This window comes from Chelonia mydas, chromosome 2 (assembly GCF_015237465.2).
Source record: "Chelonia mydas isolate rCheMyd1 chromosome 2, rCheMyd1.pri.v2, whole genome shotgun sequence".
Taxonomy (NCBI): Eukaryota; Metazoa; Chordata; order Testudines; family Cheloniidae; genus Chelonia; species Chelonia mydas.
The window spans coordinates 209,205,156-209,220,398 of record NC_057850.1 but is presented as its reverse complement, the minus strand read 5'-3'; positions in this window follow the sequence as shown (position 1 = coordinate 209,220,398).

Here is a 15,243-nt window from a genome sequence, read left to right as displayed (position 1 = left end):
CTAATGCATAGTGCTCAGTACCTTCAATGCCCATTAAAGTTAATGGGTGCACGCATATTATTTGCTCACATAGGATGATCCACTTCACTGTGAAGTCAGTGAAGTAGGATCAGACTCGTGTATAGCATTCCCATAATTATGATGCAACCGTATTTCTCCTTGCAAAAGTAGGAGTGCTCGGCTTAACAGTGTATTCTCAGCAATCACCATTTCTATGGAAACTCCTCTTTGGCTGTCTATCACTGCAACCCTTGACATTTCTGACCATTGCGCCCACTGGTATCTTTCTGATACTAATAATTAAATATAGACTCGAGGCCAAAGCTGCTAGATTAGCTTCCAAATAGAGAAGAGCGCTATGCAGACAGCAGCTAGTATATTGGAGCTGGCTTGGGGTTCTCAAAGGCGATTATTTTCTGTAAATAGAGGGCACTTCTCTATTTTCATCCCAGGAATTCAGGAACGACAATGAAAACAACACCTTATTTACTCATCATTAGTGATGGGAGAACAGAGTCCAACTATTAGTATCTGCTCAGAGCCAGTAAGTTGTAGTAGCAAGAAAAAAAATGATAATACCATAAGTTAAGACTGCTAAGTACTTGTTCATTTAGATCTAATAGAGTTATGATATGCTCATGAATTTTCTTATTAAAATATATATATATATTGAGTCTTTGTGGGCTCAGTTTTCACTGTGTATCCTCCACTAAATTGCAGATACAGATCAGAGTAGTTGCATCTCTAATTGTTGGATTTGCACCCACAATTAAGAAGAAGGAGATGTAGCTATAGATTTGCACTCTTAGGTGCCCCACTGCAGCCAGTGGCTTTACATAGGTGTAACTGAGGGCAGATTTTGGACCATTCTGTATATTTACGGTATTGCATTTTTAGCCTCATGCCTAACACTCTGAGATGAGGACTACAGCCAACAACTTGGGCACAATGGTAGTGATTTACCATAAGAGCAAACCTGGACTGTGCACTAGATTTTTGGGGGCCCAATCCAAGGCTATGGAATGAAATCCCGCAAGATCGAAGATACACCATAAGCCTCACCACTTTTTGGTCCAACAGCAAGGCACTCTTCTTTGGCATTGCCTTTACTAATATAAACACACACAGCACAGTGTACATGTAATTTAAAAAAAAAAAAACCCGCACACATAATTTCCACCCAAGGAAAGGAAGTGAAATAGAGAAAACCACACAGGAAAATGCTGTTGTTATTCCTATTATGGTGGTTACTGGAGATCCCAACCAAGACTGGGGTCCGCTTGTGCTAGGCACTGGATAGCCACAGAGCAAGAACTGAATAACACCTGTCCTCAAGAGCTTACAAACTAAATATACAAGACAAACACAGGATGTGGGAAGGTAATATGACATCATACAGCAGAGTGATGGTGTACTAATGTCATGTAAGGTTTCAGAGTAACAGCCGTGTTAGTCTGTATTCGCAAAAAGAAAAGGAGTACTTGTGGCACCTTAGAGACTAACCAATTTATTTGAGCATAAGCTTTCATGAGCTACAGCTCACTTCATCGGATGCATACTGTGGAAAATACAGAAGATGTTTTTATGCACACAGACCATGATAAAATTGGTGTTTATCACTACAAAAGGTTTACTCTCCCCCCACCCCACTCTCCTGCTGGTAATAGCTTATCTAAAGTGATCACTCTCCTTACAATGTGTATGATAATCAAGGTGGGCCATTTCCAGCACAAATCCAGGTTTTCTCCCCCCCCCCCCCCCCCCCCCCCCCCCCGCTCCTGTTGGTAATAGCTTATCTAAAGTGTCATGTAAGTTCCACAGTGGTTTTTAGATGCTTGTCACATTGCCAGTCAGGGAAGTTACTCTGATTCTGTATGGAATAGGAAGCCATGAAAGCTATTACCATTTTATAGCTGTTTGGTAACATATGTGAAACTCAGATACTAGAGTGGCGGAGGTCATATATGTACCTAGATTTAGACTATTTATTCTTAATAGATTTGTCCACATCACACCACCACCATCATGAGTCGTGTTAATTGGTGCCTTTCCTGGCTGTGTCAGCTGAAAAGACAGGAACAAAATGACCTGAAAGTGAGCTACAGTATCCTCAGCCCTAGAGAAGGGCCCCTCAGACCAGGATTGAAGCACAGACTGGGCATGCTTACCCTGGAGCCAGGGCCGGCTCCAGCGTTTTTGCCGCCCCAAGTGGCGAAGAAAAAAAGAAAAAGAAAAACCCAATTAAGCTGCTGCCGAAGTGCCGTCGAAGAGGAAGGGGGGGATGGGGGACCCACCACTGAATTGTCGCCAAAGACCCGGATATGCCCGCCCCAATAATGCACGGAGTGCCGCCCCTTTCTATTGGCTGCCCCAGGCACCTGCTTCCTTCGCTGGTGCCTGGAACCGGCCCTGCCTGGAGCTACCCAATCTGCACAAATTTTGTAGATAGAGTAGAAGTAATTCTCCAAGATGTCAATGGAACATTACTCATGAGAACTACATTTCTCATTAAAAAAAAAAAAAAAGGAAAACCTCCAATAATTCACAATTTGTAATACATAGTTTATAATTCTAACTCTGTGCTACTCTTGTATGTATATTAAAGAGTTGTCAGTTCTCAGCAAGTTTCTAATAAATACTTCCTCCCAACTGTTCTGTAGCACAAAAGGAAGTAGTAGCAGCTACCTATAAATAGAGAACAAGAACCACCTGCATGGCTAAAACAATGCCCGCATTGTAGACTCCCATCAGGAAATACACGCCTTCAGGCAACAACACAAACCACGTACGGACTTCTTGAATTGTGGAAAGAAGAGAATTGTCAGTTGGGAGCTGGAAAGAGTCCCAGCCAAGGATACTAGTTCTGAATTATGATGTAGTTAACATAATTATGAATCATGTTTATGAGGGTCGTGCCTAAGCATCAACCTAGAATGGGTTAGGCACTGTACACATGCAGCATAGCAGTCAGTCCCTGCCCCGAAGAGCTTACCAGCTACATAGACAAGACAGACACAGGGAGGAAGGAGGGCTAGAACACACCAGCAGAGTGAAGAATGTGATGGCATCAAATGGCATATTAGTTCCCTGTTTTTTTAAAAACAATTATTGGTGGGTTTAGTTAGGAGGGGATTGGCTAAATGGAAAGGAAAGGGAAGGGTGAGGGGACAGGTGTGGAGTGAAGCTGCGGTGAAGAGACTGGGACAGAAGCAGGAAGTGGAGGGTTGGAGCAAACAGTCAACAGCGCAGGGCGGAGAAATTCAAGTCAGAACTGTAGAAGGTGCTCTGAATGTCCAGAGGGCCTTGCTTTGGGTGCTTCTGCTCCTACTGGCTGGAGTGTCTGGCTGGCTCCTCTCTGCAGTTCTCCCGCAGGGCCACATGGGGGCAGGGGGATCAGAGGTACCACCTGGGTCCTAGTGCCCTTGGAATGAGGGGAGAAGGTGTCCCCTGGGTAAGGGGGCTTCAGCTGGGCCCCAATTTATCCTCTCCCCGCAGTGCAGAAGGATATGTTTTGGCTATTTATAGTGTGGTAGTATCTAGGACCGCCATCGGAGCCCCATAGTGCAAGGTCCTGTACTGAACACTAACAAAGAGACAGTCTCTGCCCCAGAGGGCTCTCAAGCTGTGTGTCTGACAGGATGTAACAACTGGAAGGAACAAGCTGGATGAGAAAGGGAGCTCATAAAACAAAGTTAGCAAAAGTCAGAGTGTTGTCACTTGCATAATCCAATGCCAGACGGGAGTGATTTGTAGCCATTGCAATGGAGGATATTAGCCCATCACTTCATATAACTGCCGCAGGGGGGCCTTGCTCCCTACACCTCTCCCATCTGCCCACTTCCATCAAAAAATTCGCTGCATACTAAAGAAATGGAAACCTCGTAGAACATAGCTATGCAGTGTGCCAGGCCCCAGTGTGGGCTCAGTGTCCTGCACTTCCACTGTTAAAGCAAACCTATATCACATAGTTACACAGGACATGGATGAGAATCTCTGTGCTCCTGATAATTGATCTATTTTATTATGACTCTTAAATAAATATAATGGAAGGAATGTAGGACAAGCTTTTGTTCCGCTGCATTAGCAACATAATAGAAAGCATTAAGGCAGGCAGCACTACTATTCAGTTTCCCAAGGGGATTTTTTTCCTCTGATAATTTGAAGAGGAGAAGACAATGATTTCTCTGAAGCATGGGTTGCAGAGCTGCAAATATTTTAGCAAATGTTATTTTTAGAAGTTAGTATGAGGGTGATAATATAATGAGTAGCCTTGGGAAATGCCATAATTGACACAGGACAATGAGAAGCCTCCCTCCCATCTTACGCGGTAAGAGTCTGCTGGGGAAAGCCTTGTGCTGTGGTGATCTTGTCAATCAAGCGATGTGTCTGCAAGTGTCACCCAAGATTGCAAATGCATCATAGTATTCTAAACGAACCACAGTGTAGAAGAGTGACTGCCCTTCCAGTTGCAGTCTGGACATGTCTATGTGGGGGCATGCAGGAAAGCTAAGCCAAATTAACTAAAAGGTGTGAATTTAAGGCAAAGTAAACCCTTGGGGACACTTCCCTTCAGAAGTAAGGCTATATCTATACAATAGCCTATGTCAGCAAAACTTATGTCGCTCAAGATTGTGAATATTACACACACACACACACACACACACACACACACCCCCGAGTGACATAAATTAGCGTTTGTGTGTACACACTATGTTGGCATAACGGACATAGCTTATGCCACTCACGGAGGTGGTATTTTATGCTGATCGGAGAGCTCCCTTCTGTCAGCATAGAGTCTTCACTGGATCCACTACAGTGGCACAGCTGGATGGATTGATGTGGCCTAAAGTGGCTTTAGTTCGCTTTAGCTTAATTTCCTTTGAAGGTCACTTTACTTCTGAATGAGACTGTCCATATGGGTTTAATGAGCTTTAACTAATGTACTTTAGAGTCACACCTTGAATTAATTCCTCTTAATTTTCCTGAGTGTTCCCATGTAGATATGCCAAGTCAGAGAGCACAGGAAGAGATTGCAAGGAAAATAATCTCATTCCAGTCAGGAACCTAAAAGTTCACTGAAGAAGCAAATTGTGCTAGCAATAGTCAAAAGAGAACACCTCCATTAGTGAAACAGACTGTTGCGGACCATTTCTTACCTCTACAACTATGGAGCTGTGTGTGTATATATATACATATAGATGTATGAATATATATAAAGAGAGAGAGACACACACACACACATTCATTGTCCTTTCCAACAAACCCATCACAGACCTGGTATTATCACATGTTGTTGGCTTTTGGAAGCCTCGTATTCTGGTTGAAGAGGAAAGCCAATAAGAAAGAACACTGTGGAACTCCTCATGAGAGAGCTCAGAATGAAATGCTGGTCATTTTCACAACAAATATCACTGAAAGATATTCTTAGTTTTTGGACATCTCTGGTTCTAACACTCCTGCCCATCCTGGGCAGCCAACTTCTGATAAGCTGTTGTTGTTAATGTCTTGGGGTCATCTCAAAGTTTGTCACTCCAAAACTGCAGCCAAGACCTGGTGGTGTCATTTCTCTCAAATACATTCCTCAGGAATACAGGATGTTGACAGAGGGCACTGCATCATATAGTGTTCAAGTGTTTGCCTAGGTTCTCTGCATTCACATCCGGGGTTGTTCCTCAGCTTCCAGTTGCTAATATTGTCACTAGTCTTTGCCAGCTTTTCTCTTGCTTGTTTTAGAGTACCCCAATGTTTCCGTTTGAGGTCAGTGTCTGGAGGGAGTTGTTCTGAAGGAACCAGGTTTTCTAAGATCACTGGCATTTCCTGCCATTTTGCTACTCTGTAGCCTCAGTGGTATTTTGAGGAAAGGGATTTTCAGAGGGCAAAGCTCTTTTTGGTCTTCAGCATTTTAGGTGGTGGAATGTGTCCATGCAGCGGATGTCTTGGGTCATGCACCTGTTTCTGTCTCTCCTTTTTACTGAAGGCATCCTGCCTCGCTGATGGTGCAAATCCCACGAGGCAGTATAGCTACTGTGTCGGGGTCCATTTCAACGTCCCAATGATGATTCTACAGGATTAATTGAGTTCAGTATCAATTTTGTGTGCATAGCTTGAGCATGGCCATACGAGGACACAGTACTCTACAGCTGAGTTACATCGGGTGACACTGGTTGCTTGGAGTGTTTTGGGGTCAGTTTCCCATTTTGTATTAACCAGTTTCTTGAGTACACAATTCCGGGAGTTCACTCCTGGATGTGCTCTTTGAATGTCAGCATTCAGTATAATGTGACTTCTAGGTACACCAGAAGTTCACAGTGTTCAAAGATTTATCTGTGTTTGCTTGGGCTGACAGTATTTCTGGTGGAAGGTGCACACTTATGTCTTCCCATCAAGGATTGATGTGCAAGTGTGCTCAGTTAGAGCTTAATGTCCTCAAATCTTTCCAATTGAATAGCAATGCAAAGATCATCTGCATAAATGAATCTTCACACATTGGGGAATTCTCGTTGGTCATTTGTTTATTCATTAAGCAGCAAGAGTGGTAGTACAGAACCTTGGAGCAGTCCATTCCACTGAATACACCAACGTTGATTCTCAATCAGGGAGGTGATGAACTAGACCATCTTGCTATTTCTCAAAATTTTTGCCAGTTTCAGAAGACGTGTATGGTGGTTCAGTGTCATAAGCAGCCAACAAATCAACAAACACATCCCTGTAATTTTAAAGATTTCAAAGCCATCCTTTATGTATTGAGTTAGGTTTACAACTTGGCCACAGAATGAATGTCCTGGGTAAAAATGGCTTGATCATCAGTCAGCTGCCCTTCTGCAATTCGTGCTATACTACCAATTATCGTTCAGTCATATAGTTTTTACGTTGAGCTGAAAAAGGATATTGGGTGATTACACTTTGCAGAGTTAGAGTCTTTATATGGTTTAAGTAGTGCAACAACTTTGGCCTGTCTCTACAGCCTGGGTACCTGCACTGTCTCCATGCAGGAATTAAAGAAGTCAAGCAGCTCTCATCCTGAAGTGTAGTAATAGTTCATTAGATATATTATCAAGTCCAGTTGCCTTTCCACATTCACAGTTTTCATGGCTAGTGTCAGCTCCTCAATGTTGAGCTGCTCAGGGTGTCTTAAGGTGAAAGAGCCCCGGTATCCCATTAACTAACTTCTTTGCATACTTATGAAAATCCAATCCTTACACTTCTCTTTTTGTAGCCTGTGTGGGTTCCTTCCTCTCACTCTATTAATTAAATGAAATTATTTTCAAACAACTCACAATCGACCACCATCATCTTTCCATTGTCATTTATCTCATGTTTTATCATCTCTCTCTTCTTGATTCCCTTTTAGTGCCCTCTCTCTATCCCCCTGGAATTGGTTAAGTGTGTGTTAGAAAGCTCAAAGACATAGTAACACATGGAAATTATAAAGTTAATTATTACAACTATTATGGGATTTATTGGCTTATGGCAGGCTGCGCTGGCTTTGTACCATCAGCTGAAGTTAAATGATAAGAGCATGGAATAACAGTTACACTCTGCTGCTCTGACAGCATTGAATGCCAATATGAATGTAAACCAAATCCTCTCCATACAACTTATCATTATAACAAGCCTCCTTCAATATATTTTTTAAAAAGTAGAATATATAAAATGTATTCTGTAATAAAGTTAACACAAACAAATACCTCATTTGGGAAGAAATTGATCACTTTAGCATAAAGTTTGAGTAATGGGAATTCATGCACATATTAACCTCACTGTTTGTAGGATCAGCCCTTAGCTCCCTGGCATTTGCTAAACTGTTTTGCTTAAGGAATGTAGTTGATATTCTGTGGTTTTTTTTTTTTTAAATATGTTTTAAACAATGCCACATACATTTATCTAAAAAACCAATAATGGAACAAATTTAGTTGCTTCTTTGGAACAGTTGGACAAAGTGATTAGATACAATTATAAAAGGGATTTATTGATCTGCTACATAATTAAATCAGTGACAACAGATGTATCTTTCTGCAAATATACTGAACATTTCATTAATTCAGAGCAGAACAAGAACACTTGTATGGATTATAAGAGAACTTGTATGGATTGTTGAGTGCTATCTGTGGATCTCAAGCTACTAGGAGATAACTCAGTAACTCAAAGAGTTAAGCTTGCTCAAAATCTCTGCAGAATTTTTGCAAGTTAGCTGCAGAATACAATACCAGCATGCGCTGGACATATGCTACATTTTTACCTCTGTGTTGCTGATGATTTGTCACCAGCAGTTGCTTTGTTCTACCATGGTGGGAGAGTGGAAGCTATTAGGGACAGAGGGCCTGATTCTAATTTCACATACACTATTTATATGCTCTCACAACACCACTGACTTCAATGGAGTGACTCTTCATTTATAGCTGTGAAAAAAATGGGAGAAGAATCAAAACCAGGGAGTCCATAGCACAGTTGGGAAATGACTTTTTTAAAAATTATTATTACGGCTTCTTTTATTCCAATGAAGTGAGCTGTTGCTCACGAAAGCTTACGCTCAAATAAATTTGTTAGTCTCTAAGGTGCCACAAGTCTTCCTGTTCTTTTTGCGGATACAGACTAACACGGCTGCTACTCTGAAACCTTTTATTGCTGCTGCTTTTCATACTGCACTTTTTCTCCCTCTACCATTCTGATAGCAAAAGAATGTTTATTCCAATCCCTGGCCCTACTTTATGAGTAATTAATTTGGGATTTGACCTACTCTTCTAAATCCAAATTTGATAAATAATTAGTAGGTTGCCTAAGATTCTAACAGTACCTGTGATATATACTTTTTTGTTCCTGATGCTTTAATTGTGGGCAAAACTCTCATTTCCATCCCACTTCTAGTTTCTTCTAACCCAATCTGTTTGCTGTCCATCCTCTTCCTTATAAGACCTTGTTTTATTCATTTTGTATAATGTTTGTTTGCACTTAAAAAAATAAATTATTCCATTCTACTCCCTTATTCCTTTTTTTACTCACTCACAGTTGCCAACTTTCATGCTGTAAATAAGCACCCCAGCTTTCACAATAAGACAAAAATCAAACTAATCCCATTTCAAAACAAGGCCAAAACAAGCCAGCCCCAAAGAACCCCAACACTATGTGACTTGGTCCCCCCGGCGTGCAGTCTGGGACTATGGTGGGCTTGTTGTGCACTCCTGACTCTCTTCTCCCCATGCCCTTGCTTTCCCCTTGTCCTTGCTTGCCGGGAGGTGATCGGAAAAAAAAGAAGCTACAAGCCCAACAAGCTACAAGCCGAAAACTAGCCAACAAGCAACTCACAAGCCAATTAAGCCGAAAACAAACCTAATTTCTGCGTTATTTTTCAGGGGTTTGGCATGTCTGCTTATACTCCCTTTAATATGCTCCATCAAATGTATCTATTGCTCATAGACAGTGTCCATACAAAATAATAGTTGAATCATGGACCTATAAACTTAAATACTAATACTTGTACCCTGGAACAAGGGAAGGGGAAGAAAGAAGCCGGGAGGAGTTCCCGAAGCCATCAATGTTAGGTAGGCGGGGGATCATATTTCTTGCAGCAATAGTAAAGCAGGAGATGCAGTTCCTGTTGACCAGGGTGTCATCCTAGACCTTCTGACGGAGGTGCCACAAGGCCTAGGACCCCTCCCCTCTGGCACAACCTTTATATCCCCTGTGACTGCATTTGTCTGTTTGTAAAATGAAGCTAATATATATGCACTTCACAGGAGTGTTGGTAGTGTTAGTTCATCATTGTCTGCAAAAGCTCTTTGAAGGTTTTTGAATGGAAGATGTTATAATGGGAAGTACTCACAGTACTGCTGATTACTTTAAAAATTACTGTAGCCATTTGCAAAGTCCATGTACGTTTTCTGTGGCCTTTTTAAAACAAATGCTTCAGTACTCTTTATTTTAATTAGACTGAAAACACCAGTAAGAATCATTAGTGAGTGGAGCTTCAAGAGATGCTGCATCAAGTACAAATATGTTATTACAACTCTGGGGAATTTGTATAATGTCTGGGAGGGAAGAGAGTGAGAAAGAGAAGAAGAATACAAAAATGACTGCATAATGTGTTCATGTGATGGAACCAATATATGATGCTGTTCCAGTATGCAATCAACTTTATTATATACACATACAAAATACCCTTGGCAAAAGATGTGCTGAGTAAGTAAACTCTTAGTGATCCTTTTGGGGACTGCACATTACTTTGAAATTAATTGTTTGTGTGGATCTTACTTTTAATAAAAAGAAAGTTGTTTGAAATCACTTCTTGAGAGACCTGCTGTGCTGTTTGGCTGGCTAAATGTTTTCTGTTTCTTTATCAAACAGTGTAATGACATTTAGAGGGAAAAAGGGAGAGTGAACAGTGTTACTCTCCCACTTCCTGTAGCCTCACAAAATGTCATTTGTATCATGCTGGGAGATATTCATATAGCAATATAAGACACTTAAATTGTTTTGACTCCTGAAGTGCTTTGAGAGAGAACTTAGTGGGGGGGATGGGGAGGGGGAAACATGGGACCATGTCCTCCTCTGAAAGTCAGTGGAGCATAACCAATATATCTGAGGATCTGGCCCATTATTTTGTTTATTCCAACTGTAGAAAGTTTTTCAGAATACAGTAAAATGTTTTTCCAAACCTTATTCCTATGGGCTGTCCTCCAAGCCATTCTTGCTGTCCCTGCATTTTTGAAATCTTTGTTTTCCTCCTGCCAGAATCCTCATATTGCAGTGACCATCTCACCTCACAACCAAGGCTGTATAAAGCTTCCTTTGGAGCTCATCAGCTGGATGGAAGTCTCAGTGCTGAGTAACATGAGCTGATCTTTCCCCTCCAAGAATTTAGAGCTTTCTCTGCACAGGTCAAAGCTCATGCCAACCTGGAGAGAAGTATTGATTTTTTTAAAATGTCAGCTTCCTCATATCCCTGGGTATGAACAGCAAACCATGAAGCTAGCCTGAATATGTGCTTTTATGTCCCTCAGAGGGTCTTTTCATTCCCCCTTCTGCTTTCTATGAGGCTTTCCACAGAGCCTTATCTCTGGGTAATCTCATCTGCAAACACAAATTCAACCACCATCTCTTTGCGGATGATTCACAAACCTACCTCTTTAGTCCAGACCTGTCTCCTTCTGCCCAAATTAAAATCTCAGCCTTTCTCTGTGACATCTCAGTGTGGATGTCTAGCCATCAGCTCAAACTCAACATGGCTAAAACAGAGCTTCTAATCTCCAGCCCCTTCCCATCCCAACCGCACCGCCCACCCCTCCCCAGATCCTGATCACTGCAGACAACACCACCATCCTGCCTGTCACTCAGGCCTGTAACCTTTCTGTAACCTACAACCAGAACCTTTCTTTAGGTCCTCACATTCTGACTATGTCTCAGTATGGCAAATGCTTTCTGCATAATTTCTGTAAAATACAACCTTTCCTATCCATCCAGGCAGCTAAATCTCTTGTCCAGTCTCTCATCATCTCACATCTTGACTACTGTAACATCCTGTTCTCTGCCCTTGATAAATGCCATCTTGCACCACTCACATCCATTCAGAATGCTGCTGCAAAGATTGTATTTCTATACCATCACTTTGATCACCTCATCCGTCTCTTTGGCATCCCTCCATTGGCTCCCCCTTCCTTATTGTACCAAGCATAACCTACTTGTCTTCACTTGCAAGGTTTTTCATGACCCATCCCTCCCCTTCAGTACTGGAAGGTCATCTCCCATCTCTAATCAACCAATGGTGCCAGCCTCAATCACCCACTTGTTAAATTTTCAAGCAAGTACTTTCATGCTCTCTCCCTTATTGCCCCTCACGCTTGGGAGGAGCTCCCCATAAATATCTGCAAAACTAACTCATTATTCTTCTTCAAAACCCTCCTTTAAAACTCTCCTGTGCAATAAAGCCTATAAAAAACTTGACAAGGGGTAGGTTGATGATGTGCTGAGACTATAGCTCATGATGCTAACCAGTGTTACCTCATTTTACATCCCTCTGTCTGTCTGTATCCATCTGTTGTTTCTTGTCTTATACTTAGTCTCTGTCTCAAAAAGCTGGCAGTCTTTTTGTTCTGTGTGTGTATGTAAGTATGTGTACAGTGCCTAGCACAATGGGGTCCTGGTCCATGACTGGGAGACCTGGGCACTACAGTAATACAAATAATAAAATGAACTTGTATTTTTTGCACCCCAGTTTTACAACCCAATCCTGGAAGCCTTGTCATGGCCATCAACCTTCTGATCAATGATGACTAGATTATATTCTGTTTGGAACCAGTTAACTCAATTTTGCTAAAGTTATATAATAAGCTTTGTGATGTGATGTCTCCTCTCCTGTGAGGGCCGAGGAGTCATGCTTCTCATCCCTCTCAGCCCTTTTTGGCTCAAAGAGCTGAGACCAGAAAAGGGAACTGGACAGATGTCTTCCACATGGCAGCGAACTACCACAATTTCATTCAATAGGGAAAATCAGCTTTAGACACTCAGTACTCACAAACATACTTCAGAGAACTGGTTTTCCAAAGACCTAAGACAGGAAGGATGGTCCAGTGGTTGGGGTACTAGCCTGGAACTTAGGAACTCCAGTAGCTTTGGGAAAGAAAGAAGAGCTGCAGTTGAGGTTTACTACATAAGTAATGTTATCAGTCAAAATATGGTGACATTAGTCCTATACAAGGCCACAACAGACTTGCACCTTATACTGTCTATTTGTGTCTTAGACACGTATGCAAATCTATGTCTAAGGGACATGGGAAACTCAATTTTATTTTCAAAAGTGGCTTAGGCACTTAAGTCCAGATTTTTAAAGGCTCTTAGGCATTGTGGCTCTTAGTGTTGCAAGGCCTAATGGATTTAGGAGCCTAAAGCTCATTTTCAGAAAGGATTTAGGCAAATGTGTACTGTTTGTTGAGAATTAGTTAATACTGTTCACTATTACAGAACTGTAACCCAACACCATTATCAGTAAGGAATCTGGTAAACAAGTTGTAAGACTGGCTTTTCAGCAAGAGGAATGAAACATATTATTCAGGCGAGATGATATGATTGCTTCTTTCATTCACTGCATTGTTTACACTTTAAACACTGTTATATTGACTGGTAATATTTTGTCCATTTGGTTGCTTGCATGAAATTGTCAGGTGAGTCCACAGATCAAATAAGGTGGTTAGCTCAGGCTTATTTGAAGCCTGAGTAATTTGCAATATTAAAACAGACGTTTTGCTACCAGCATGGGCATTGTCCTCAGTCTGGTGGTTTACTATTAATTTAACATGGATATATATATATATATATATATATATATATATATATATATAAATATATATATATTTATTTGCCTGTCAACGTGTATACATTTTGTATATCTATTCTTGGAAAGCATAATCTTAACTAGACAAAGACATACATCCTCCTGTACATCCCAGCTGTGTCATTATCTTCCTGACTGCTTAATGGGAAACAAGATAATGTGTTTGACAGCCTTATTTTTTCACTGCACTGTTCTAACCTAAGGAACACTTCTACCAGAACAGCGTTTCTCCGCTCAATATTCATTGGCTTTGCTCTGTGACAATATTATTATTCTGAGCGATGCAGGGGAAAGTGATGGAATCCATTTTCCAATTTACAAACAGGAGTTGTAATAACTCCTCATCTCCATGGTACCTCTTAACTGCTGTACCTGGTGATTTACTTATTAAAAATTAATAACGGATAACAGTGTCCTGTTGCAAAATATATTCCACACAATTTTTATAGAGGCTGAAAATACCTAGCTGTTGATTTCTTGCTGGAGGAATAATGATATTGTCAGAGTGAAGTCACAGCCGTCAGCACTCTGCTCCTTTGAGTTCCGTGATATTTTCAAAGCCTGTCATAGCCATGGCTCACAAGGTGGTGGAGGGGGAATAATCCACCCTAATCTGATTGTCCCTCTCCCCTAAATAAAATGCAGGAGGTGAAACATCTGTGAATGAAAAAGGCAGGAATTCATCTAACATGCATCCCATGCATACACACTTCATTAATGAAGAAAAAATTGTGACACTGCATGGTTATATAAAGATTATATATCGTATTTCTTGTATTTCTAGCTCTGTGATGCATTATCATGCATGTGATGTGTGTCCGTGCCCTGGAAATTGTGTCATCTGTAAAACAGAGCCAATACTATGACCACTTATATTTTACACAATTAGGATGCTTTATGAGGTTAAGACTCAATTCATCTACTACAAGTCTAAGTCTTCTATTTTCCAAGCAGACAAATAGTTCTTCCCTCTGGAATGGGAACATAAATGGTACTAACCTATATCTCTGTATTTTCTAACAACTTATGAGAAAATACACAGGATTTAGGCACTTGTTTTCCTAAAAGGAGGAGACAAGATTTTAGAAGGTGTGGCTCAGATAGGTATAGAGGTCAGGTTGTTGGAAAAAATGATGGTACATTTACTCAAACTCCATCCACCATCCCACTCAAAAACACAGTTCCCAAAACCAATGAAATAAGTTAAATGTCAACAAGGGTAATTATCATTATGCTTCAGGGTCAAGCTCATGTATAGGAATGTGCATGTATAATTACGGTAATTGTGCACAATAGTAATTTTCATGTGCATTTTTACAAATTCTAAAAATCAGCCCTTAAACCTTCAAGGCACACTGCTGTATGGTAGACAAATGTGTATTATTATCTTCCTTTTGCTAATGGGAAACTATGCAATAGAATGGATAATTGAATTCAAGTACACATGAAACTCTCCCTTCCCCACCTGCCTTGGGATATGTAGCCACAACTGAACACTGACTTGATTGCTAAATCTTCATGTTATTGATGTCAATGGAAGCTTTGCCATTATCTTCCATGGGATCAGTATTTGGCCCATGATACATGGGAAGTAGCAATTCTGGAACCTGGGATACCAAAACTTCATGGTTCAGGGGCTTCTCTAGCAGCTGTAACTGGAGAGGGGAAAGAATTTTCAGACTCAGCAGCCTCGAGTCATTATCATAGAATTGGAGGACTGGAAGGGACCTGGAGAGGTCATCTAGTCAATCCTCTGTACTCGTGGCAGGAGTAAGTATTATCTAGACCATCTCTCACAGATGTCTGTCTAATCTGCTCTTAAAAATCTGCAGTGATAGAGATTCCATAACCTCCCTGGGGAATTTATTCCCCTGCTTAACCACCCTATTAGTTAGGATGTTTTTCCTAATGTCCAACCT